The 27634-nt window shown below is 47.5% G+C and overlaps 1 pseudogene; it reads left to right on the top strand.

Annotated features, from left to right (window-relative positions):
* LOC128102541 (60S acidic ribosomal protein P1-like) overlaps nucleotides 1-27363 on the top strand; it is a 105310-nt pseudogene extending 77947 nt beyond the window's left edge.
* Nucleotides 27364-27634: the final 271 nt, after the last annotated feature.

The following is a 27634-nucleotide window of genomic DNA, read 5'->3' as shown; positions in this document are numbered from 1 at the left end:
AGAATCCCTGTCTGTCTGTCTGTCTCTAAAGGATGCTTTTGAACATGAGGCTTGTCTCTGGCAATCACAGTGAAGGAGTGTCACTGGTGCTGTGTGCAGATGAGGTCTTCATTCTGTTTCCGAGTGGGCTATTGGCTGCCCCAGTGCCCAGCCCCTGCCATTCAGATCTAGTGTTCCCTCTCACAGATCCAATGACGAGCAAGGGCAGCTTCTACCTGTTCACATTCATGATGGCTCCAGGTTCCTCTGCTGGGCTGAATGGCCCTTGGTCCTGTCCACTCTGGGAACTCCCAGAATCAGCCTTACCAAACACCAGGCCTCTCTCTTCCTGTATTTCGAGCTGTAGATGCCTCTGTCAGGGTTATCTGCTTCCATCTTTCCATCTCCAACTAATTGTGAACTCTCTTGTTTCTAGGTTTTTGTTTTACAACTGTGAATACATGAGTGCATGTATTTTTTTTAAAAAAAACTTAAAAAATGTGCATTTGTGTATTTACTTGTGTGTATTGGAGGGGGCTGTGTGTGCTATGACGAATGTTTGGTGCTCAAATCATATGACAACTTATGTGAGTTGGTTCTCTCTTTCCACCATGTGAGTCCTAGGGACAGAACTCAAGTCATCGTGGGTGCCACATGTTTCTTTTTCTACAGTAATCAGAGATAACTGTAGATTCAGACAGACTGTGTACCCAGTCTTTCATCCAGTTTTCCAGCTGCCTCCCCTCATGGAGTCTCATTGTGTTGCCCAGGTTGGCTTTGAATTCCCGATCTGAAGCCCTCCTCCTGCTCCAGCCTCCAAAGTAGCTGGGCTACAGGAATCTTCTGCCACACCCAGCTGTGCTTATCCTCTTGAGATTCTGTCCTTACTGGGTCTTGCTTTGATCTCTGACCTCGGTTCTCCACGTTCCTAGCTTTCTCTTTAGCTACATGTGTCTCCCTGAGTGTGGCCCCCATCTCTTTCTCTGTGACTCCATCTCAGGGCTTGTTATGTTTATTCATGTCTGTCTGTCCTGGTTCTTGAAGTCTCTGTGTCCCCTAAACCCCCTGATCTTAGTGGCTGTTCCCCATCAGTGCCAGGCTCTGGCCCCCGTGGCTGGCTGGCTCTGGAGTAGTTTGTGGGTAGGGGAGCCCCAGATTGCTGCAACGTGGAACAAGCATTTCCAACACATGCTCCTGCTGGCAGCTTGCCACCACAGCCCACTGCCTGCCAACATCACACTTCAACTTAAAGAGGGAAAACTGCCAGACCAATGTTTTAGCTACAGCCCTGTGTCACGGCTGCATGGGAATCTCGCAGCAGCCCCTGCCAGGAGCTAGAGCTGTGAGGAGGACTGGAGAAGGCGCTTGGGCTGCTGGATGGTGCTGGGGATGAAGCTACCACCTTCCCTGGCTTCTCTGCTTTTGGGCACCAGAATATCTACTGCAAATCTTCTCTGGGTTCTAGCCTAAGCTGAGTCCAAGGCCTCTCTGGGATGAAGGTCATTCCCTTCCCAGCCTGCAGGCAGTTTACCAGGCCCTGCTTCCTGTCCTCTTTGTTTCCCTGTGTCCTGTGTCACCCATAGTGTGTCTTCTTCCTCCGCAGGTAGCCTTGTGCTGTGAGCTGAGAGATTAGTCACAGGAAGGCTCTAGAATCCAGTGCAGTAACAGGTTTTCTTGGTTGGAAGATAGAAATGTCAGAAGCCTGAGTGGAAGCCCTCATCCTTGCCATTGAAGAACTTGCTGTGTAGCCACAGATGGTCCTGAACTCTTGATCCTCCTGCCTCCACCTCTGCAGTGCTACGACGACGACGGGTGTGCACCAGCACACCTGGCACAAGCTCCAGGCTTGCCCAGGACACATCCCTTCCTTCGAGCGGAGTCATCCTTGCCATCACAGACACATCCACTCTTCAAAGCACGCATTCTAACAGTGGAGGTGGTCCCTTTTGTATGTAATGATGGAAGCTCATGGCTACCTGTGCAGAGTACCCTTTCTAGAAGCACAGGTCATAGGTTCTTCCATGGTGGGCACATCATCATGTCCTAGGGATATTCTCACTTCTATCTCTGTGCATTCTTTCTCAGCTCAATTCCTATCTTCATAGAGGAACCTTCTTGTCAACTCCTCTCCTTGCCCAGTCTGAGTGCCCCTTCTTCTGAGCAGTCTTTTCATCCGTCCGTCATAAAACAGCCAGCACTGTGGAGGAGCAGGCACAGCTCATGACTCCCAGGTAGCCTCAGTACTCAAGGATGGATGATTCTAATCTAGCTAACACACACACACACACACACACACACACACACACACGCACGCACGCACGCACGCACACACGCACGCACGCACAGTCTACCTAGTAGAGTAGCAGCCACCAGTGTGGAAACATCTGCTGGTGGGAACATCACAACGTTCCCAGCTCTGCCAATACCAATGTGCCCATCTGTTACCAGAGCCCAGGAGGTCCCTCGGGACACCTGGAAGACACGGAAGGAGCAGGTATCACTGAGGACACATGGGTGGCACAGAGGTGGGGCCAGAAGGAGCCACCTGATCAAACTGCCAGGCCAGGGTGAGTACCAGCTGCCAGTACAAACAGATAAGCACTAATACTCACACTCTCAGAAGCCGGCTTGCCTGTCCCATTTTCCTGAGGACACCACCTGCACAGCTGCTCCTAATCAAGGGCCATTAATTCGTTCCCAGATCATTGTCTGCACTAATCGTCTTAAACAAACCCAAGTTCATTGCACCTTACTCCCCATGGCCCGAAGACTTCTAATTACCTGTCGGTGCTTCTCCTTGTAGCCTGGCTTCATTAAAGATCACAATATGTTCCCTAATAGGGTTCCCATTAAAATCCAATGGGTTCCCATCAAAATGAGTTATGTCCTTGAAAAAAATCCACTAAAATATATTTTAATTGAAGTGAATTAATTAAATATTGCATATGTCTATGTCAGCCAACAGGTTGTACTTAGGGCTGATCCCAGAAGAACAGAGGAAGGGAGATGGCAAAAGGCTCACAAGTGGGGTGAAGGGGTTAGGAATCAGGGACAACATTGGCTTGGCCATTCCTGGACTTGAGGCAAGTCTCCTTATCAGTTTGATCTTCAGTTTACCCATCTCCCAAATGCTGATTATAACCTCTAATTTAAAGTTACTTTTAGTAAGGGGAGCCGATGACAGCAGTAAGATGGCTCACACATACAAAGACACCGCCATTGCTAGGTCGTATTTGTAAGTCTTCTCTCAGCCAGCCTGACTGGGAACAATCCACACCCTCCTCAAGGGTTTGCAATAACAAGCCCTTATTTCTCTCAAGGACTTGGCACTTCAGCGGCTGAAGTCACAGCCCTTCTCTGGGGCGTGTCCCTCTGAAGACAGAGCAGAAGCGCGAGAGGGTGAACCATGCGACTGTATTCAAAGCTTGTGTTAGACACTCAGAGGCCATGTCGCTCACTTTCCAACCCACAGTTACGCTCTGCCAAAGTGCAGAAAACTATATTCTTGCCTCCATGAGCAGGGCAGGGGTGTGGCTGGATAGTTCTCTTACAGGGAAAGGAAAGAACTGTCAGTAATAAAACCATACTCCTCAACCTTATCACTGGGCATGATAACAGTGTCTGCCAAGCCGCCTGATGACTAGAACCAGGGATGGAGGATGAAAATACAGACAATATTCTACTGCAGAGCTCCTAAATCAGGGTCTCTACGGAGGGCCTTGTAACCTGTTTTTGTTTTTTAATGTTATCAGATCATAGGGGCTTGAGAGACAACATCAAAAACCTGAGGACCTGAGTTCAAATCCCTCAAACCTATGCAAAAAAAGACCAGGCATGGCTGCAAGTACCTGTAACCCTAGTGCTGTGGGGACAGGACAGGAGTTGGCTGGTCACCAGCTGAGCTCCAGGTTCAGTGAGAGACCCAGGATCAAGGGAATAAGGCAATGAGTGATAGACTGGGAACCCGACATCTTCCTCTGACCTCTGGGTACATACATCCACATACATCCATTACACCACACACACACCATTATAAAGAAGCATCATGCTATAAAACAGATAAGAACAGGGCTTTTTAAAAAATAGTAGTATTTTTATTGATTATTTGGAAATTCCACATAATGCCTGGTTCTTCTTCCTCTTTTTTTTTTTTTTTTTTTTGAGACAGGGTTTCTCTGTGTTGCCCTGGTTATCCTAGAACTCTCTCAAACTCACAGAGATCCACTTGCCTCTGCCTCCCAAGTGTTGGGGTTAAAGGCATACACTACTAGCTAAAAACAGGGCTTTTAAACAACTGATATTTCAAACTATTTCCACCAAGTGTCATCACAGGACAGTTTCTGAATTGGAATCCAGGCCCTTGTTTGTAAAATGAGAGCATGAGCCAGGCAAGGCCAGCAAACCTCACTAAACACCTCCTTATTTCTTTGTTGACTTTTAGAAAGGATTTTATATGTCAGTGTTTTGGGTTCAGTCAAACCTGATGAGAAAGGAAGGTTTCCCCGTCATTTCCTGACCTCCCCCATCTCCTCCATCATCAGCATCCTATCACCGTGCTGTAGTGAGCCTACATCAACATATCTTTATTACCCAAAGTCCACAGTTTATCTTAGAGTCTGCTCTTGGTGGTTTTATGGGTCTAGACAAATGTAAAATGGCACTCGTTCACCACTATGTTGTCATAATCAATGGCTCCACAGCTCTGAAGACTTTCTGTGCTTTGCCCACTCATCCCCATGTGGCTCTTCTTATTTTAAAAATACCAATAATAACAGTAACAATTATAATGAAAATGTCCAGACCTGTGCATTGCAATAAACGCTAAACTCTAAGAAAAGCAGTTTTAGGGCAAGCAAGATGTTGGCTGAGTGGGTGAAATGTCTTGCCATGAATGCCTGACCACCTGAGTTTGATCCCCCAGACCCATCATGGAAAGAAAGACTTGACCCCCCAAAGTTCTCCTCTGTCTTTCACACTCACACTGTGGGATGTGTGTGCTTGCATTCATACACACATGCAATAACAATAACTAAAGAAAAGACAAAATGGTATGAAATTCTGATAACAATATACAAGATAAACCCAGTTGGGACTGGTGAGATGGCTCAGGAGTTAGGAGCACTGGCTGCTCTTCCAGAGGACCTAGGTTCAATTCCCATGTGGCAGCTCACACTGTCTGCAACTCTAGTTTCAAGGGATCTGATACCTTCACACCAATGCATGTAAAATAAAGTTAAAAAAACTTAACAGTCCATGTGTAACGATTGTAAGGGAAGACATATCTATGTAACAAATGAAGTGGTTGATGACGAACCAGACTCCTTAGGAATAATCCTTGGCTTTGGTCATGTGTTAGACTCACCCGTAGAATTTAAAATTTTTCAGGGTCTTGGCTCACCTCTAGGAGACTTTGATTTCATTTGTTGGGTCAGATAGAGGGGCGGAGGATGTTGGTTAGGCTTTCCAGACCTTTCCACTGGGAAACCTGATTTGAAAAGCCACTGTCCTGGAACCTACTTGTCCATGCACTGTCCTTGGAACAGAGGCTCAGCCTTGCTGAAGAGCTTGTCAGAAATGTGTCATCTCAGGCTCCACCTTGGATCAGAGCAATCAGAATTTGCCATCTCACTCTGTGCACGGTAAGCCTGAGAAGGCCATCCTCAAGGGGCTGCCCCTCTCTGCCACACAGCAGTGTGTCCCCCGACCTCTCAGCACAGAGCTCAACGTGGTTGAGCACATCTTCAATCTTGGACAGTTTTGCCTCTCTTAGTGTCCACTATGAATTCCTGCACTCTGTCTACTTTTGTTACCCTCTGAGTCTTCTGTCTAACCTCTAACATCACTGTGGAGACAGCACAGCACTGGCTTCCCTCTCTCTGTCGCCCTCCATCTTTAGTCATTGTCACCTGATTCCACGCTAGTAGATGCCATCTACTAAATAGCATCCACATGACTGCTGAGTGCAAGAAGTGCTGGGAAAATAATTGCCCTTTGTCAGAAGTAACTTCAGGGACATGTGCCCTGTGCAGCTCCAGGTTTGGTTTTAATGCCTTGATGTCACTGTCTTGAAACTGGCATTTTTCAAGTTTATTACAGTTACTTATTTGTGTGTGTGTGTGTGTGTGTGTGTGTGTGTGTGTGTGTGTGTGTAGGGTGATGGTGAATGTGTGTGTATGTGTGTGTGTGTGTGTGTGTGTGTGTGTGTAGGGTGATGGTGAATGTGTGTGTGTGTGTGTGTGTGTGTGTGTGTGTGTGTAGGGTGATGGTGAATGTGTGTGTGTGTGTGTGTGTATGTGTGTGTGTGTGTGTGTATGTGTGTGTGTGTGTGTGTCTGTGTGTGTGTGTGTGTGTGTGTGTGTGTGTGTGTGTGTGTGTGTGTGTAGGGTGATGGTGAATGTGTGTGTGTATGTGTGTGTGTGTGTGTGTGTGTGTGTGTGTGTGTGTGTGTGTGTGTGTAGGGTGATGGTGAATGTGTGTGTACCATAGCAAATGTGTGGAAGTCAGAGGACAACTTTCAGGAGTCAGTTCTCCCCTTCCATTACGTCAGTTCCGGGATTGAACTCACGTTGCCAGGCCTGGCAGCAAGCTTCTTCTCCTGCTGACCATCTCACTGACCATGAAGCTTGAACAAGGGTCTCTGCATCCTCAGCTGGCACTGGGTTTACACTTGCAATAATCTGCATTAATTTGCTCTGCAAGTGGTGTCTAGTCCTGACCTTTTCTCCCACTGGGATGCCTGAGATGGGGAGGCCCCTAGTGAGGAAACTTGGAGTCCATAGGTGGCAAAGCATCCCCCATAATGCTTTCCCCATGCCCAACTAATGTTTCTCTAGCTTCCTCCTTTTGGCAAACTGCACCATCACCAGCCTGATTTCCAAGCAACCTCTCGCCAGCACCTTGGTCACTGTTTGCTCCCTCCACATCTCTTCTCTGAAATATGTTTTGAAATCATCCCCTTTTCTTTCTGACTCAAGCATCCCTTGTCTTGTCTCCTGCTGAAATATTTGCAGCTGTTTGGGTGTTCTGTGTGTGCAGGTGTGCTCACCTGTGCACGGGATTGTGGACGACAGAGGTCAATGCCAGAATGTCGCTCCCAAATCACCTCACCCTATTTTTTGAGTCATAGTCTCACTGAATCTGGAGTTTGCTACTTTAACTAGACTGACTAGCCAGTGGTTTCCTAGCATCCACCTCTCTCGGCCTCTGTTCTTGGGATCACGTGGGATCAGAACTCAGGACCTCATGCTTGTGCACTTTACCCAAAAGCCATCTCCTTAGTCCACCTGCTTAGATGCTTTTAACTGGTCCCTCCCGCTCTCAACTCCCAAGCATCTATGGAGGAATCAGATTCAGTGTCCCTTAGCACCAGAGTCTTAGATGGCTCCTCATCATTTCAGGGGCCTCTCTTGTTTCCTCCTTCCCCCAGACTGAATGTCCTACAGACCTTTCACCTCTTTGACCTTTGTACAGCTACTCCCCCTCCCTCTCGGGCCACTCCCCCCTGCCTCATCTATATAGTTCTTCTTCCACAAGGCTGACTTCCCAACTCCCTGCAGCTCTTAGCCCCACAAGTGACAGAGAAACTTACTATGTCTTGTGACCCCTTTGGAAGGAGCTGCCTGGCTGTGCCTTGTCCTTCTGCAATGGATCAGGATTGCTGCCCCAGGCCACCCCCAGCCAATGAATCCTTTTGACCAGCTCCTCTGAGCCTTGCTTCCCAGAGGGCCATGCTGGAGTTGACTCTCTTCTGAGTTTGCATCCAGTGACGTCTGCCCCTCTGAAATGAACACAGGAGTCACAGTGAGAATATTTATATCATGGAAATTGGTGGAAGCTGAAAGTGAGGGCTCTGGGGTGTGCTGAGGGAGCTGGTGTAGCAGCACACACTCTGTCTGCACTTTAAGGGCTTGCTTAAACTCCTCAGACCTTAACAGCCACACCCTGGACACAGCTGAGTCAGCTCTTCTTCAGGACGAATCTGCCTATGTGGTCCCCGGGTCCAGGCACCCAGGGTACACATCCCCCACACTTCACACATTGGAACCCGTGCTCAGATGGTATCTGGAGGTGGGGACTTCAAGAGTTCATTGGGATTAAATGAGGTCACAGGGTGGGTCACCTAGGATGGTCTTGTAACAAGAGGAAGAAAGGTGTGACATACTTGCCTTGTCTCATCATGGGACATGTTATCATGTGGCAAAAAAAAAAAAAAAAAAAAAATAAGAGCTCAGCAGATGCCAGTGCCATGCTTTTGGGATTCCCAGACCCCACAACCATGGACTAGATAAACCCATGTTCTTTATAAGTTTATCCGGTCCTGAGTATTAAGTTATAGTGGCAGAAAACAGATAAGGGGCAAGGCTCTGGCCCTGGCTAGGGCCTGATTTACTGGCAGAAGGCATAGCCACGAGCCCCTGTGCCCACCTAGTCCGGGGCAGCTCTTGAGAAGTGTGTTTCAGGCTCTGTCTACCACATGGGACACTTGCAGTCCTCTGACTCAGGCTAAACTTCCAGAACAGCTTTTCTTGTTCCTCAAAGATGCTGAAAGGGCAGACTTGGTTGGCTTTCCTGTCTCAGACCACTTGTTCCCACCGTGTTCTCTGTTCTTGTGGGTCCCCAGTTAGGCTCTTATGTGACCTAGAGAGCTCAAGTTTTCTGATTAAACTCTGAATATTGGCTTAGTGGTTGTTTATCCAACATTTTAATAGTTACTATGGTAATACTACTTAATTAAATCAATACTTAATAAATAATTGCTACTTATTGGATGTTTTTATTGTCATTTCAGTCCATTCACAAAAGCACAGTATCACACATGTGTAGGTGAGGGAGTAGGTGTTCTAAAACCAGACCATCATTATATTAGAATTCGACTGTCCTCATGAAGCCAAACAGGGGCCCTGGACCCATTCTGGGGAAGAAGGCGGTTGCCCTCTGGCTTTGATGACCTTTTGTACATTGCTGTACACTGGTGGCTGGTGTACATTGCTGGCCTTTTGCTCATACAGAGCTCCTAAAGAGACAGGAACTTGCAAGATTTTCACAAGCCTGACACCCTGGTGACAGTGTCACCACAGAGGTTTGCGTGGTCCTCAGGAGCAGACAAAATCAGCCTTTGGACCATGCTCTACCACTTGCCAAGTTTCAGGCATTTGGTCATTTATCATCCATTGACTCATTCATGCTGGGGACCCTGTGCTGGCTACAGGGAGGTTAAGTGGCAGGCAGGACAGTCAAAGCCTTGTCCTCATGGAATTATGTTTAAGAGTAAAGACAGATAAAAATCAAGCCAACAAACACAGGTAATTACAAACCTTATTAAGTCTCAAAAGGAGAAACAGGATGTGGACGAAGAACAAAGGAGACCGATGTTAGACTGTAGGAGGGTCAAAGATGTCTCTAGGAGTTGGACCTGGACGATGAAAGGGAGTCATTTCAGTGAAGGCAGATGAGCCATGCAAGCAGATGGTACAGTGTGTGTAAAGGGCTTGAGGCAGCAGAAGACAGCCAATGGGTCTGGAGAGTGGTCATCAGAGGTGAGGTGAATCTGAAAGGCCTGGGTCAGATTGGAAAAGCCCTTGTGAGCCATGGTGAGGATGGGGATTTGGTTCCTAATGGCTCAGTCATCCCTGGCTCCAACCCTCTGTGCTGTGACAGTGAGGAATGGCCTGACCTAGGATAGGGGACATTCAAACATGTCCTGAAGGGGTGGGTAAGGGAGAGCCCCCTGGAGGAGCAGAGGCTGAGTGGGGAGTGTAGAGAGGGCTCTGTAGCTGGGACCAGGAAAGAGTGAGGTAGGACCACAAATGGGGAAGAGAGGAACAATGGGCAGGACAGAACCAGTAGCACTATTTAACAGAGGCATCATGGGATGTGGGGAAGTAGTGGGTCCAGGGTGGGATCCAAGATGGTTCTCAGGTCTCTGGTAGGGGTGCTCTGGCAAACCTCAAGCTCCTGAGCAAGGAATTTAGGAGAAGGCCTTTATGAATCTGAGTCACTCAAGACAATGATACTTTAGCACTTGCGAATTAAGCATTTTTACATAAATCGTCCCCTCCATCTTCAGGACAGCGTACATGGCAGGCAGCTGACTCTGGTCTACAGAGCAAGTTCCAGGTAGCAAGGGCTGCATGGCGAGAACTTGTCTTTAAAAACAACAAACGCTGAGATAGGCAGAGGTCACTGCCTCGTTCCTAGTAAGGGCAGAGTTGTCACTCAATGGCACAGTCTGACCCAGTTCCATGTTCTGGAAATGCACATCCCCTGACATGCCTCTTTGAAACTCACCCTGAACCCTGACATCTCATCTGTATGGAGCCTCTGACAGTCTCTCTCAGGCGAATTCCTGTCATTGATGAAGTTGTTCTAGAAAGACTTTTTTTTTGTTTTGTTTTTGGTTTTTCAAGACAGGGTTTCTCTGTGAAGCTTTGCGCCTTTCCTGGAACTCACTCTGTAGACCAGGCTGGCCTCGAACTCACAGAGATCCGCCTGGCTCTGCCTCCCGAGTGCTGGGATTAAAGGCGTGCGCCACCATGCCCGGCTCTAGAAAGACATCTTAAAGTTAGGCTTTGAGTGTAGCTTGTGTGATGAGTTGATCACAAGAGGTGTTAGCAGGAAGTGGCAGGTGGTAGAGACAAGGGAGGGGTTGGGGCAACCCTAATGTGCTGAGCAGCCAAGGAGCAACTTGGGTTGGAGCCCTCCAGAGAGCTCCGGTAAGTGGGGAGGCCAGGAGGAACTGCACCAACTGTAGGCCGAGTGGCTGAGATACTTCTGGGGCACTGACTCCCCAACACTGTCAGCCTGCCCCAGCCAGAGCTAAGCACAGCCTAGTGGGCAATGATAGCTTTAGGCAGAGAGAGGCAAGGCCTGAGGTGTTCGGTGGACACATCCTATAACCTCACCAACAAGACATAACTTAAGGAGGAAAGGACTTATTTTGGCTCAAGGTTTGAGGGATAAAATCCATCATGCAGAAAAGGCAACTTTCCTTGGCAAACATAGGTTACACCTGCACCATCTGCTCATGAGTACCATGAGGCAGACGCTCATCCTCCTGCACATGGCTTGGCCTCTGGGGTTTTCTGGAACCTTAGTGCAAGCCTCTGTAGCTACCTTACTCTTGCATTATATGTGTTTACAAAACCAGGACCATGTGAATGATGCCAAGCCCTACCGCCACCTTGAGATGTAGTTTGGCTATTCCAAACTTTTCCTTCCTGCTGTGTCTCCAGAGTGCCGGGATTACAGGCACACACCACAACATCCAGCCTCCTGAATGCAGTAAATCACCTTGAGATGACTGATCACACCTAATGCAATATGGGTGCCATGAACAGCACAGTTAAGCTGTGTGGTTTAGAAAACAATGGCCAGGCATAATGGCGCATGCCTTTAATCCCAGCACTCAGGAGATAGAGGCAGGGGGATCTTTGTGAGTTCCAGGCCAGCCTGGTCTACAGAGCCAGTTCCAGGACAGCCAAGGCTACACAGAGAAACCCCATCTTGAAAAACAAACAAAACCAAAGAAACTACAAATGTGGGGTTTTCTTCTTTCAAATATTCAGTCAAGTCTGTTGAACTTGACGATTCAGGGTCGTTGGCTAGAGAAGACCAATGGTGCTTGTCTCTCTTCTTCTCTCTCTCTCTCTGCTTATTTTATTTCTTCTCTACCTCCATCCCTTGGTCTCTTGTCCACCTCTCTCCAGTTCAGGAACACACACCTGCCTGCCTGTTTGCCTGTGCTTTATCCTGTCTTGTTGATACAAATGTAAACTATTTTTATATTTCTGTTTAAGATAATTTGTATATTGATACAAATACAGAACTATATTTGTTATAATGTACATATATTTCTACTCTTATTTAAAATATTTGTATATTGATGCAAATGTAAATTTATATCTGTCATACTTTATGTATGTTCTACTTCTGTTTAGGATATTCTGTATATTGATATATATTTTAAGATTATTGTCATATTGCACTATATATTCCTACCTCTGTTATAAATATCTTGTGTATTGTCACAATTTTGAAGTCATCATTCTTTACCATACATTTGCTTATAGACTGTTTACCTTGTTTACATGAAGCCTTAGTCCTTAGGTTATTTCGGTAGATAAGACTTATAGATTTATAGTCACCTGTGCTTGTCATCTCTATAGTTACGTTAGTTAGGTTATCCAGATTTACAGATACATAGGTCAGATGGACAGGTAATCTTCAAACACTTCATAGACCTAGAGAATATGGCATTTAAATAACTTAGAATTCTGTTGACGTGAGACACAATTGCTCCTGGCAGCACCAATTTGATCCCAACAGAATGTTGGGCTTCTAAGACATTTCCATTTGGAAGTTTGTCTTCTTGGCACAAAATTGCCTACTGGGCAAAGAACTGCCCTTGCCTCGACTGTTGACAGTACGAATGCTGTCCTTTCTGGACAAGCGGGACACAAGGAAAGCGACCACTGTACTCTGCCAAGACAGGGTAAGATGGTCTTTCAGAATTCCTGCTTCTGAAAATGGTCTGTCAGATACTCTAAACCTGTAGCCAATTTGAATGCACCAACAATGCTGAGAAACATTAGGTGACTGTCCAGGCTTCCAGCTATCTTGGTCTACTCTTGCAAGATTCCTGAAAGTTGCTTGCATCCATCTACCATTTCTCAGGTACCATTATATTTCTTCTCAGGTCTTTGATGAGACTGAAGATTAGCAGTTATAGTTACAACTTAGTATATATATAATCTTAGATAGAACATATTAAGTATTAGATTCAGGTTCTTTAGGATAGGACACCTTTTGGAATGATCTTTGTAACATACCATTTACCTACACTCTAGACTTCTCTGGATTTTAGTATGTGTTTCTTACTTGATATTGTTTGCATTGATTGTAGTTCCATCTTATCTAGGTCATTATCCCTCATTACTCCTGGACAATATTTGATAACCATTCCTTTGTATATAGTCTTGTATTAAGTTAGAACCTTCTTATTTAGACAAAAGGGGGAGATGTAGTGGGTAGCCATTCCAGCTTTGATCTGGAAGTTCCAATCCTCAATGAGGATTCGGTAACTATCACGCCTACAAGGCGGGGCCAAGAGAGGGCCCTGAAGACCCGAGATCCGGATGCACCACCCTCTCTTGTTTCCTGGACCCTGGACACTGGAGGTAGACCGAGCAGAGTTCTCCAGAGAACACCGCCGGACTGTGCTGCGTCTTTCCCAGACCCTGTTACCTATCCCTTCATTTGTAAGTTATGCCACTAAATAAATCTTCCTTTTAACTACGTGGAGTGGCCTTAATAATTTCACCAATACTATCTTTCTGTTTTTCTCTTTCTCTCCTCCATGGTTGTCTGTCCCATGGTTTCTCACCCTGTCCCTGCCCCCTCATAAACCTGCTTTAGCCTCTCAGTGACCCGGGCTTCTCCACTGTTCTGTTTGCATCTGGCCAAATACAGCCATCTCAGTCCAAGCCCCACGTCTCACTTCAAATGCACAGTCAGGAAGGTGGCCCAGCATCTTTGCACACCAATGCCCAGGGCACAGGAGACAGAAGCCTTCTGGTCCAGATTGATTCTGGGTCCATTTAAAGTTTGCCTAGCCATTATCAGGAGAACAGAGAGGGAGGAGACAAACACAGCCCCACATGAGGAGTCAGGTCTCAGAAAAGAGATATTGAGCGCCATCCAGCAGGACCCACTCAGAGGTGGGCTTTGACCAACTGTGGTCCCCCTGCTCTTTTTTCTGTGGTTATCTGACCCTCAGGACAGTGTCTGAGGCTGGGATTTGGGAAAGAGCACTTACTGGGAGCTGTGTGGCAATCTTTGGGGAGCCCTGAGTTTAGGGCCCAGATACTTGTGGGGCTTGTCCAGGAGTTAGACAACTCTCTTGATTTCTCTGAGTCTAGTTTCCTCATCTGCAAAACAAAATTCTGGGTTTCCACAGCTGTGACATTCTAGGACCTAATTTAGCACACCTCAGCTGGCCTGGATTGGCACCTGCTAGATGAGTCCTTCCTTCCCATCTCAGGACAGAAACAGTATTGAAGGGTCTGGGCCTCCCAGGGAGGAAGCAGAACCAGAGACCTCTGCATGCCCCCTCCCACACGCTCACACACACACAGGCACACATGCACTCCTACCATCTGACCTGACTGAAATCTCCACAGACGGGGCCCTGTCAATGACTCAGCCCTATCTGATTGTCAGGGTTGATTCCTAGAAGTTGAAAGTCGCTCTTCTGCAGCCATCACCACAACCTCACACCACGAGGCAAGTTTTAATTCTTCCCCTTGACCACAGAATCAGGAGGAAGAAGGTGACAACACAAGGTGTTGTTCCAGGAAAAGTCTGGGCTGGAAGCCTGGGGGGCCAGGCAAGTCCCCAAAGCGTGAGGCTGAGGACTAGCCAAGTCATGGAGAGAGAACAGATCTGTGAAATGTGCATTGGAAACAAGCTCTGCCTTCTGCCTGATTGGGACCTGGGGCTCCTACAGTAGGCATCCTGGCCTCAGTTGGGTACAAAATAGTCAGGAGCCTTCCTCCCTATTCCACTTTCTACAAGAAACCACTGCGGTGGCTCAGTGTCCTTGTAGAGTCTGTACACAGCCCAGAAGAGAAACAGACGCAGGAGGGAATCAAGCTGGAGAGCGGAGCCATTGCACTTCCAGGCTTGACTAATCTTTTGACATTGTGACTTGATGTCTTCATCTACAAAGTTCACACTAAAGAACTGTGCAACCAAGGTCCAACATGCATACACACACACACACACGCACGCACGCACGCCTCCAAACTGCCCTGCTAAAGGCCCAGAAGCTGGAGTGACTGCCTGACATGTGCAAGTCCTTGGGTTTAATCTTAATCTCTATGGGAGTGAAGTGGGGCTAATGTTTTGTGATCCTACAATGCCTATGCACTTGACACAGTACTGCATCATTTCATCTTGACAACATGTTAGGCAACTGCTGTTCTATTCCTCCATTTCACAGAGAAGAAAACAAAAATATGAACATGCTGAGTCACTACCCCCAATATCCCAGCGGTAGTAAAGATGATGCTGTTGATGGTGCCTGGTTTCATTCATCAAGGTTTAGGCTTGTATTCAGCATGCCTCACACGTATCCACAGGAAGGGGAACTTTTGGTCCTGGTGTTCAGAACACCTGGCACTCAATGGAAATGGATTCATTCATGAGCAAGTGACAGGAAGGAGCCAAGAATAGGAAGCCTTTCTCTGCCACCACAAGTAACCTAGCCTGGCCACAGTTAACCTCTCTGTGAGATCCCCTCACACGAACATCTGTCCCCTTTAGTTCTTGCCCTCCGCTTAAGTGATGCCATTACCACGATCCCCTAGCAAATGCCTTTACTGTTAGAACCCTCTGTTCTTAGGAGACTTCCAGCCATCTGCCTATGCTCTTCCCACTGTCCTTTACTTTCTTCCTCTCTGTGGTGGCTCAGCTCTCACTTTATTGTATTTTACAGGTAGATTACTCTGTTGGCCAATACAGGGCAAGGCTAGATGACAAGCAGAGCCAACCAGTCCCAGCTCCATGTGGGCTAAATCAGCAACATTGTTTTATACTACGAAATTCTAAAAGCAGGACAGCTGGGGAGTGGGAACAGGCAAAGGCAGGGACCCACCCTCACCCACACACCAGCAAATTCCCATCCCACTTGCTCTGGTCTCTTAAAGTATAATTTAAGAATGATGAATTTTTTAAGTGTCTTGGGAAGGCCATAGTTTTCCCCAAAGGTTTAAAAAAACAGAACAAACAAAACCAAAACCCTGAGCAGAATGATGGCTGAGGTATCTTCCAACCCTGCACTCCATGGTATTAAAGACTGAAGGAAAGTCCGCCATGACCTCCAGCTAGCCTTTCTAATTATTGCTATTTTGTAGTTTTAATTTCAGGACTAGGGAGATGGCTCCGTTGGTAAAGCTCTTGTGACTTGAGCATGGGGATGAGATTTGGGATTCCCAGCAGCCATGTGAAATAAAGACGTGCACAGTGAAGCAGTGTGTGTCTGGAATCCCACATTTGGGAAGGCAGAGAGAGGAAGGATTCTTGGATCTCACCACCAGCCAGCCTTGTCAAGTTGATGAGATCCAGGTTCAGTGAGAGACCTTACCTCAAAAATAAGATGGAAAGTGCCTAAGACACTCACGATCAGCCTCTGACCTCCAGATGCACAAACATGCATGCCCGCCAACACACTCAGGAATGTGTATATGCTTATACATATACCTGTACATACACTCTACAGACACAAACACACACAGGAATATGTTGTTCATTGTTTTTTTTGTTTTTTTTTTTTTTTTTACTCTTTTGCTCTTTTGGAGGCCCACCACCCAGCTCCCAAATAAATCACACACGGAGGCTTATTCTTAATTATAAATGCCTGGCCTTACCTTGGCTTGTTTCTAGCCGGCTTTTCTTAACTTAAATTATCCCATCTATCTTTTGCCTCTGGGCTTTTTCTTTTCTATTCCTGTATACTTTTCTTTGTTTCTTACTCCGTGACTTGCTGTATACCTGGGTGGCTGGCCCCTGGAGTCCTCCTCCTTCTCTGGCTCCTTCTTTTTTCCCTCCCAGATTTCTCCTTCTATATATTCTCTCTGCCTGCCAGCCCTGCCTATCCTTTCTCCTGCCTTGCTATTGACCGTTCAGTTCTTTATTAGACCATCAGGTGTTTTAGACAGGCATAGTAACACAGCTTCACAGAGTTAAACAAATGCAACATAAACAAAAGGTAACACACCTTAAAATAATATTCTACAACAGGAATACATACACTATACAAACACAGACACACACAGGAATGTATACACTATACAGACACAAACATACACACAGAGGAATGTGTACACACCTGTACACTATACACACACACACACAGGAATATATATACACTATACAGACACACACAGAAGAATGTGCACACACCCATACACTATACAGACATACACACAGAAATGTGTACACACCCATACACTACACAGACACACACACACAGGAATGTATATACACTATACAGACACAGACACAGACAGAGGAATGTTTACACACATATACACTATACAGACAATAGGTTTTGTTTATTGGGTTTTTGTCCGTTTGTTTTAAAGAAGGAAAGTTTTCTTTTCACCATTGTGAGTGTGCATAATGGAGAGGGTGTCATGGTGCACATGGGGAGGTCGGAGGACAACTTTATGAAGACAGTTCTCTCCTACCTCTGTGTGATCAGGGATCAAACTCAAGCCACTAGGCTTGCATGACAAGCACCTTTCCTGTAAGCTGCCTCATTGGCCTGAAAGCATGTTAATCTCAAGTTCTAAGAGATGATTTTTAGAACAGCTTTAGGTTTACAGGAAAAGAACCAGGAAGTACACAGAATGCCTATGCACTGCCCCAGCCACCACCCCACTACTTCCCATACTGACTAATGTGTGACTATGTTACATTTGCCTCAGCTGATAGGTGATATGGATACACTCTCATTAACTAAAGCCCACCATTTACATGGGATCCACCCACCAGACTGCATGTTCTATATGTAACGAAGATGTATAATGACTAATGGATACAAATTTAATTTATTCATTATGAGTAACCCCTGGAGGTATGGAGCAGTCATTGCAGAATCATGCAAAAGAGATCCACTGTCCCGCACCCCTGGGCCCTGCCTCTGACAGACATGGACCGTTTTACTGTCACTACAGTTTTGTCTCTTCCAGGATTTCATGGAATTGGAATTATAGAATTAGAGCCTTTTCAGACCTGCCTATTTCAATCAGTAATTTACATTTGTGCTTTCTCCATGTCTTTTCATTGCTTAATTTCTATTACTGTAATAATGTCATCATCATTATAATATGCATTAGTAAATTTTCTGCTGTAATCATTTTTTGTGTATATGTATTACATGTGTGTGTGTACATGTGTTGAGGTTGGTGTATGTCTTCTGAGACTGGGTCTCTCACAACAATAAGCAGCTTAGAGGAGGAAAAGGTTTATTTGGCTTGCAGTTCCAGACTTATGTCTGTCACTGAGGGAAAGTTAAGGCAGGAACTCCAAGAGCTAATCATGTCACATCCACAATCAAGAACAGAGATAAATAAATACATCCATGTTGTCTGCTTGTTCTATGCTTATTTACTCTTACATAGTCCAGGGCTCTTAACCTATGGAATGGTGTTACCCACAGTGGACTGGGTCCTTCTACATTAATTGTTGGTCAAGATAACCCCTCACAGACATGCCCATAGTTAAACCTGATATAGATAATTCCTCAACTGAGTTCTCTTCTCAGATGATTCTAGATTGAGCAAGTTGATAATTAAAAACTCGTTCTCATAACCACTGGGCTGGGAGTTCACCAATTCAGTTGAACCGGGCAGCCAGCAGGTCTCTGAGATCCTTCTGGCTCTGCTTCCCCAGCACTGGGATTACAAGCTCATGCCTCCATGCTGTTACATGAGTGCTGTGGATCCCAAATCAGGTCCTCATACCTGCATAGCAAGCACTTTACAGACACTACACCCTCTCCCTCTCACCCTATTACAGCAAATTTAAGTGTGCAGCTCAGCAATATTAACTCCATCTTCATGTGTGCAGCCATCACCATCATCTGAGGCTCAAGCTGGAATTGCATGCATGGTAAACATTAACTCACCATTCCTATGGCTCATTTGTTTTCTATCAATGAGTAGCATTCCACTGTCTGGTTGAGCAACAGTGTGTTTACCCAGTCCTCTATTGAGGACTATTTTGGCTACTTTCAAATTTTGCCAGTTCTGAAGAAAGCCACTTCAAACACCTATGCAGGCTTTTACATGGACATGGATTTTTAAGTCACTGGAAAATGTGCAATGTTAGACCTCTGTCTGACTTGATTTCACCAACATTACTGAGTAGAGAATGGCCACAGCCAGGCCCAACACACCATGGAGGTTGTTTGTACTTAACTGCCCTGAGACCCAGTGCTGCTATCCCCAATTACAGATGAGCAAACTGAAGCTTGAGGAAGTGGAAACACATAGCTGTGTGGCCACGGTCACCCATCTGTGAACTCATGGGGCCTTCCGATTTGGAGATGTGAATTAGGGACAAACACTATCTCCAGATTTTGCACATTCTGCTTCATTTTGATTATTTGCTCCCTTGAAAAATGAGCAGATCTGTTTTCCAGTCTTGATGGGTTTTTTTTGTTGACTTAGCAGCTGCACATAAATCTACTGATGTTCTAATTATCATCTGCAGCCCCATGGCCAGCAGTCAAAGTCCTGCTGACTCCTCAAGTCGCAGCCTGGAGGGCCTTCCAGTTTGAGCCCCAGACTTGCCGCTGCCGTGATCTGTAGATTTACACTAAGTCTCTGTCATTCTATTCACCAACAAAGACTCAGAAGTCAGATGTGGGGGGTAAAAACCTGCTAGATCAGAGAAGCTGAGAAGCAACCAGCTGATCTTACCTTTCGGTCAGAGATCCAGCAAGAGACATGTCTCTTCACTTGTCCCCAAACCAAAAGGAATCACCAAACTCAAGTCCCTGCCCTTTCCTACCTGTGTGTCTGCTCTATCTAAATTGCTGGCTTCTGTATGGCCAGTTCCGGTCAGCTAGTTGTAGTTCTATCCCCTGATTCAAGGTAAACTTTATTTAACAGTCTCGGAGTGTCACAATGTGATCAAAATTGCCAAAACACAGTCTGGTTTCGGAAGGGACCTCCTTTCCCTCCCGGTCACACTCTGTCATTGGAGTAGCTCTCCAGCTCTGAAGTCACAGCCCACATTTTTTTGTAGTACCAGAGCTGTTGCAGCCACTGTGTGTCCTGAATCCTTCTTCACCTGGCACATGCCTGGGACTCCCTTGGAAACAGCTGATTGTGGAAAAGCAAAGGCCTCTTCTAGGAGGACCCTCCTCTCCTGGTGGCCCCATGACTGTGGAGTCCCTAAGGAGAGGATCGTGGTGGGAGCCACTGCCCGAAGACAGCAACCTCTGTGGTACTTCCCATGATGGTCTAGGCAGATGAAGGCAACGGAGCTGAAGCTCATGGGAGTTGTGCCACCCTGGGATCATGAGAAAATACAACCAGAGCAGAAGCCCATCCCCATCAGCTCAGCTCTCAGGCCCAGTCACCGGCTCCCTGTGCTCTCACCCGGCCAGGCCCCTCCGTCCCCAAGCCCCCTTAAGTACCAATAATGGAAGTGCTTACTAGGCCCCGCAACAATTCACCCTTATCTTTTATTTATAGCTGACAAAGCTCCAAGCAGGAAAAATATAATCACACTTTAAATAATGGAAGTTGTAGGTATTAGAGCTACGCGGGCAGTTACCGGAGCCGCAGAGATGCCTCCCTGCAGACCTGACAGGGGCACACTGACTGCATTTTTAATTTTTAAAACATATTTCTTCCCAAATTATTCTGCATTTCCGAGGAGCCACATTTATGGGGGTGATAAATTACTGTAATAAAATGCCTCTTCCTCAGATATATAGGACAAAGCCTTGCTGTTCACAGCCCAGCTCAGGCGGCCCCGAGAGAATGGTGGGAAGTCCCATGGCCGCACTCCGCGCTTTAATTATTTGGCCAATGTGCCCTACATTTTTAATGCAGTCACAAGTTTTCTTTAAGCAAAGAATTCAAACAGGCCACCAATTTGTAATTGTAGTGGCAATGTGCATATGAGGCCTTATGAATGTGAGTGCCTGAGTATGTGCCCTTGGGTAGAGAGGACTATATGACTGAAAATGCACCTACCCTGTGTGTGTGTGTGTGTGTGTGTGTGTGTGTGTGTGTGTGTGTGTGTGTGTGTGTGTTTCTGGGAATAAACACACAAGTTAATAACTGTTCACATGAGCAAGTGTGTGTGTGTGTGTGTGTGTGTGTGTGTGTGTGTGTGTGTGTGTGTGTAAGCTGGTAGATTCCCAGATATACATGCACGTGTGAGCACATCCATGAGTGTTACAGGCATGAACACATGTGCACATTAGCTAAGCATGCACATACATGCAAACCTGTGTACATTGTCCACAGTATGTGTGCAGGTGTGTGGACAGTATGCTGGTGTGGCAGTGTGTTCCAGCACATCTGCCTGAACTCACTCGCCTTCTTGCAGCCCCACCTGCATGTCCTGAGCTCCTTCTGTATCAAGCTACTCTCTCCCTTGCACAATGAAGCCCAGAGTCTGCCTTGGATAGACACATTGGTGCCTCAGTTTCCCCATCTGTAAAGTGAGTTCATATTAAGAACATTTATCTCACAAGGCTCTTGGGAAGATTAACGGGTTTGGCACATGAGAAGCAGCTCACAGGCAGTGGGGACCAAGTATGGACCATTTTTCTTCCTCTCTTCCCTTCCCTTTGCCCTATCTTCCCCTCCTCCCTCCCTCCCAGCCCTTTCTTTTCTAGGTGGGCACTGCACAAATCTGAGCATGCTCCCTGGTGATAAGGAAAGCCAAGCAAGCAAACAGAAGAGTGAGGCCCAAGTTAGGAAGATTTCCTTTAAAGAGGTCATAGCCCATTGGAGGGCTGGGGACCCAGGGATGGATCGAGGGCCATGGGCCACACATAAACAGCCATGGTTCCCTGTCCTTGTTGAGTGTATGGACTTGTCTTAGCTAGGGGTTCTATTGCTGTGAAGAGACACCATGACCACAGCAACTCTTATAAAGGAAAAACATTTAATTGGAGTGGCTTACATTTTCAGAAGTTTAGTCCATTATCATCAGGTGTGACACGGTGGTGTGCAGACAGACATGGTGCTAGAGAAGGAGCTGAGAGTCCTACATCTTGCAAGCAACAGGAAGTGATCTGCCACACTGGGCATGGCTTGAGCATATATGAGACCTCAAAGCCCACCTCCACACTGACACACTTTCTTCCAACAAGGTCACACCTACTCCAATGAAGCCACACCTTTTAAAGTACCACTCCCTATGAGGTTATGGGGACCAATTGCATTCAAGCTACCACAGGACTCATGGATAAAAGTGGGATAGAATAGACAGACACATGGAAATATGTGATTCTTTCAGACACAACCCATATCTTCAGAGTCCTGCTTCTCTCCCTATCCCACCACCTCTCTGTCTCCAGTTTCCATATGCTGCCTTGAATTCCAGTCAATTTGAAAAATCCCCTCATAAACCCATCAGGGCTCAGCTCAACCAACCTGGTACAACTACCCTTTTGAACTCCTTCCTCCCTTCTTAGAGACTTCCTGTGGGCCCCAAGTGTATGCTTACTGGCAGTCAGCTGGTGTTACAGTAACTGTAGGTGTGGATACCTCTATCCCCACCAGCTCTGGGCTCCTTACAGCTGCTCAGCATGGAGGCAGTGCCTCAGTTGTTCCATCTGGAATATGGGCTGATGACAGTGCCTACTACTCCATGTTGCTGGGAGGGATTGATGGATTAGTGTGTCTACATGGCTGTCCTGGAACAAGAGCCAGCTCTAAGTGACAGTTTGCTGAGAAGGCAGTCAAGCCTTCACTCAGGTCTGTTCTCCAGTGTTTGTGCCCCAGGCCCCAGTCTTCTCTCCATCTTTCATCTCTCCTCTCTATGTCTGCACTCATGAGGCAGAGGCAGGTGGATCTCTGACCTATCAAAGCAGGCTCTATCTGCTCCCAGCTCTCTCTCCCTCTCTCCAGAAGTAGTACATACCTCTCTCCTCTCTTCTTCTTCTTCTTCTTCTTCTTCTTCTTCTTCTTCTTCTTCTTCTTCTTCTTCTTCTTCTTCTCTCTCTCTCTCTCTCTCTCTCTCTCTCTCTCTCTCTCTCTCTCTCTCTCTCTCTGAGTTCAAGGCCAGCCTGATCTACACAGAGAGGGAGAGTTCCAGGACAGCCAGGGTTATACAGAGAAACCCTGTCTTGAAAACCCAAAAATAAATAAATAAATAATGTCTTTAAAAGATTGGAGACTCTTGTTCAGCACACTACAGCTGGGACACCATGGAAACTAGAGCAGTGACAGACACCTCCCCCAACTCAGGCTCTGCTAGTGTCAGGTCCCCCAGCATGGATAGGGGGACAGGGCCTGAAAGGGTAGAGAAACGTATGACAGATCACACAGTGGATGTCAGGGCTGGCCTTAACCCCAGGTCTCCTAGCTGCAAGGCCAGACCTCCTGATTGTGCCAAGAACTGGGTCCCATGGCTGACCTGGGGATAGAGGCAGCTGCTCAGCCTAAGGCTTTGGGCTGCAGCCAGAAGAATGACTCAGGCCTCTTAAGGACCCCAGGGGGCAAGGGCACCTGTGGGTGGGGTTATCCAGGGATGCAGCTAAAATAAGAAGTGGCTTCCTCTGAAAGCGCTCTGTGGTCTGTAAAGGGGAAGGAACTGGAGGCCGGAAACAGGAGTGGGCAGAGCAGTGAGAGGCGGAAACTAGCCTGCATCTCAGAAACCAAGCTGGGACACAGCAGGTCCTGCAGGGCTGCAGCTCCGGGTCCTGGAGCCAGGGGACCTGAGAGCTTGGGTTCAGGGCTCTTTGCCCTGTTTCTTTCCATCCTCAAAGCACACACACACACACACACACACACACACACACACACACACACACACACGAAAAGGCAGGATTAGGCAGCCACAGACCCTCATCATAGCTGGTAGTGCTCACTGTAGCAGTTGGTGAATCTTGCCTGCCTCATGTTTACAGTGAGCCAGAGATGCTCTTCATGGATGATGTCATCGAATTATTACAGAAACACAATACTGGCACTCAATCCATTGATTTATTTTACAGGTGAGCAAGCCAAGGCTCAGAGACAATAACTAACATCTCCTCGCGGTTCCACAGTCAGTCAGTCAGTGGCCAAAGAGAGTGTAGCCCACATCACGCTGCATAGCTAGGTGAGCTAGCCAGGATCGGTTCTCTTCAACTAGAGCATGGAAGGTTCCCTCAGAATTGGGCCACATACCTGTAGCAAGAGGGCTATATTGCTGTTATTCATGAGGCACCCCTGGGGTAGCTGGGAGCTACAGAATGTTCTAAGGAAGAGAAGTGTTAGCATGGCCGGCCTTTGGGAAGCTTGCCAGTAAACAGGCAGAACCTTGGCCCCCTCAGGGTCCTGACCACATCATCCTATGTAGCCTCATTTGCATAGCTCGTTTGTGCATGCGCCAAGTCCCCTTTAAGAGGTGGGCCCTGCCGGGTGTCCCGGTGCCCCGCCCACCCCCAAAACCCCTTCATCTCTCCCCCTCCCTCTCCCTCTCCCTCTTCCTCTCCCTCCCCTTCTCCCTCTCCCTCTCCCTCTCTCCCTCTCCCCCTTCCCCTCTCCCCCCTCTCTCCCCCTTGTCCCTCTCCCCCTCCCCCTCCCTCTCCCCTCCCTCTCCCCCCTCTCCCTCTCCCCCTCCTTCTCCCTCTCCCCCCTCTCCCTCTCCCCCTCCTTCTCCCCCTCCCTCTCCTCCCCCTCCCCCTCCCTCTTCCCCTCCCCCCCCCTCTCCCCTCCCTCTCCCCCCTCTCTCCCCCCTCTCCCTCTCCCCCTTCCCCTCTACCCTCTTCCTCTTCCTCTCCCTCTCTTTTCTCATGAGGCCTCCTCTCTTACCTTTTCCTGTCTCTTCTCTTCTTTTATCTCCAGATAAGCGCTCTGCTTCTGTTCTTCCCTTCCCTTAATAAAATCCTCTCCGTGAGTGCTGTCTGCATGGTGTGGGTGACTTTCTGCCGCGGTACCCCTTGGCTCCCACCCCCAAGGCCTCCTCCAGCCATTTTTAAATACAAGAAACCCAGTTGAAATGAGGAAGCATTTCTTTGTAAATATTTCTGGTAAATGTGTGAAGATATCACCAAAGTATGTACTAGGCTTCTGTACTGTTCTGGATTTTCTCTTTTTCCTCTAAATAATTTTTTGCAGTGTTGTGGACTGAACTCAGGGCCTTGTGTATGCTAACAATGAGTATCCCCAGCCCCAATACTCACTCTTTTTTTAAGATTCATTTTTATTTTTGATGATGTATATGTGGGTGTGTCTTTTTAGGAGTGTGTCCATGTAATACAGTTGCCCATGACGGCCAGAAGAGGGCATCAGTCCCGCTGGAGTTAGAGTTACAGGAGGTTGTGAACTGCCTTACATCAGTACTAGGAACTGAACTCAGGTCTTCTGCAAGAGCAGCAAATCCTCTTAACTGCTGAGCCATCTCCCCAATACTCATACTTAAATACAGTTTTATATTCAATTTCAGAAAGAGAATTCCTTTTGAGCCAGCCATGTTAATGCATTCTTATAATCCCAGTACTTTGAAGGCAGAGAGGATGAGTTTGAAGTCAGCTTGAATTACAGAGTAAGATCCTGGGGTGTGTGTCAGGAGAGCCTTTCAAAATTAAAGAGCTTCAAGCTTCCCAAACTCGATGTCTGACCTGGTGGTACACTGTGACGATCCGCCCCACTGCCTGCTGCTGCTCCATTCTCTCCAAAGCCCTTTCTCTTTCTCACGTTCTCATGATGTTGGGGTTTCCTGCTGATGGTTCTGTTCCCTAGCCCCACTTGCCCCACGTGCACTATGAGCTCTTTGTAAACATAAGAACTAGGACAGATTGGTTAGTGAGGAAATGAAGGAATGCAGGTGGGCCTCTTTAATGACCATCAGGGAGTGTAAGAGATTCAATTCCAGCTTCACACTCCAGCTCCAGCTTCCTGTGTGCCAAGGCTGCCAAGCTGCTGAGGGCCACTTATGGTATGGGCAGGGCTTGGCATAGGTCAGTGTCTCCCAGGAACCCCAGAGCCCTACTGCCATGCCTTACACTAGAAGTGAGTGCCTGGACCCTTAGGTCTGGGCTTCCTGCTCTCAGCAGGACCTGAGCTGCTCCTTGGGGCCCATGAAGCACCTGAGAACTCTGCAGTGACAGCAGGTCAAAGGCCTTCTCTAGAGCAGGAAGTGAAAGTGCTGCTGGGTGAGTCATGAGGCCTGGAGGGTTTGGTGGCAGGAGTGGCTAGGTAGAAAGCAGCAGCAGAGTGACAGGAAGACCTGAAGTCACCTCCCAGGCCTCCCTAGACCCTGGGGTCTTCAACTAGAAGTGACTGTGCTACCTTCTCTGTCCTGTCTATCAGAAGCGGCATTGAGAAGACAGAAACTAGACGAGGTCTGCGGAACGGACAGACAGAGCCTAACGGGCAGGTCTCAGAGGGTACAGGGTCTGATGCATGTGGCCACCTGAGCAATGATAGCCCATGCAGGCGAGGCCGTCCCCGGTGTGGTCAGGGCGTGTGCTGCAGAGAAGTCTCCATTTTGCAGGGCAGCTCTGCCTCTCACTAGCTGCAGTACGTCAGATCTACACTCCACTTCCTAGCCCCATGCTCTCCTCTTCCTCTTCTGAGAACTGGAAGCCCACTACTTAATGCAGAACATCTGCAGCTTCAATGTGGCTGTCCCCACCAAAGCTTGTATTCAAGTTTTAGCCCCAGTATTCAGTCATTGGGAGTCATAAGAGATTAATGTTTTCCTCTCGACTGCCTATTACATAGCAAATTTAGCTTCCTCTGCTCCAGCCCTGGCTTCCTCTTTACGTATTCTCCACGTGCTGTCATTCACTTTGTTGTGACACAATTCAGAACCCTCTTCTTCTCAGAATTTTACCCAGCGTATCACCCCCACACACACCTCCTGACCACAGGCTTGGGGCTTAGGAGTCACTCCTACCTGTCTGAGCCTCCCCTGCTGTCTTCCAGCTGTGGCTGTGGAGAGTCATTTGGTTTCCTATTGCCCCAGAACCTTCAGCTGCAGGAGGAAGGTGGGAGCCTGGCCTCAGTCTGTTGTACTATGGTGGTGATGCTGTGAAGCACCACTCAGGGGGTATGTGGTACTGGAGAGGAGGCTATTCTGCCCATTGAGCTCTTATCGAAGTCAACCATATTCAGAGTCCTGGGGTACTGCCAAGCAGTTTTTTGCTTTTCCAGAAAGTTCCTTGGCTCTGTGAAGTACATCATGAGCAAGTGAGAAGGGTACTGCCTGTTTGCTGGCCTGCAGGTCTGCTCATTTCCTCCAAATTGATTTTCCCAGGCTCCTTCACCAGCTGGTGTCTTGCGGTGTTGGGCCAATGGGAAGGAGATTAGCGGAGTGGGCAAGAGGAGGGCAGAAGTTGGGATATCTCTCTCTGTCTACTGCCTACGCTCTTTACTGAAGGGACAGGTGTTTTGAAGATAGTTTCCCGGCACTGGCTGCCCTCTTCTGTACCTTCAGCCCCTACAGAACCCCCCATCCACCTGCAGTTCCAGCTTCACTTGTGGCCCCTGCCTGCAACGTTATTTCAGACTGCCGCCAAGCAGTCGCCATCTCCTTTCACACCCAGCTTTGGTGTGGAAGCAGTTCCTTCAGTTGCTGGACACCAAACTGCCCCACCATGAGCTGCTGGCCTCTCAGTCCTCCGTGGAACCAGTTCCCTGAACTCAATCCCTCTTTTCGAATTACTCAGAGTGGCTTCTGTTTTTCTTATTGGCCCTGAGTTTTGCAGCAGACGTCAGGTGTTTTCTTTCTGCCTGAAAATGTGCTCTCTCTTCTCCATCCCCACAGTCCTGGACTCTGAGGTTCTGTCATCTTTAGAGTGGAGGAGGCTCTAGCTCCTTGAAGCTTTTTTTTTAAATTAATTAATTAATTTTTTTTTTGCAAGCCTGCTCCCAGGCAGTCCTGCCACGCTGGCTCATCCTGGGACAGGAAG

This window comes from Peromyscus californicus, unplaced genomic scaffold, assembly GCF_007827085.1.
Source record: "Peromyscus californicus insignis strain IS unplaced genomic scaffold, ASM782708v3 Scaffold_7__1_contigs__length_154581171, whole genome shotgun sequence".
NCBI lineage: Eukaryota > Metazoa > Chordata > Mammalia > Rodentia > Cricetidae > Peromyscus > Peromyscus californicus.
The sequence above is the reverse complement of the archived record's forward strand: the minus strand, read 5'-3'. Positions and strand labels throughout refer to the sequence as shown.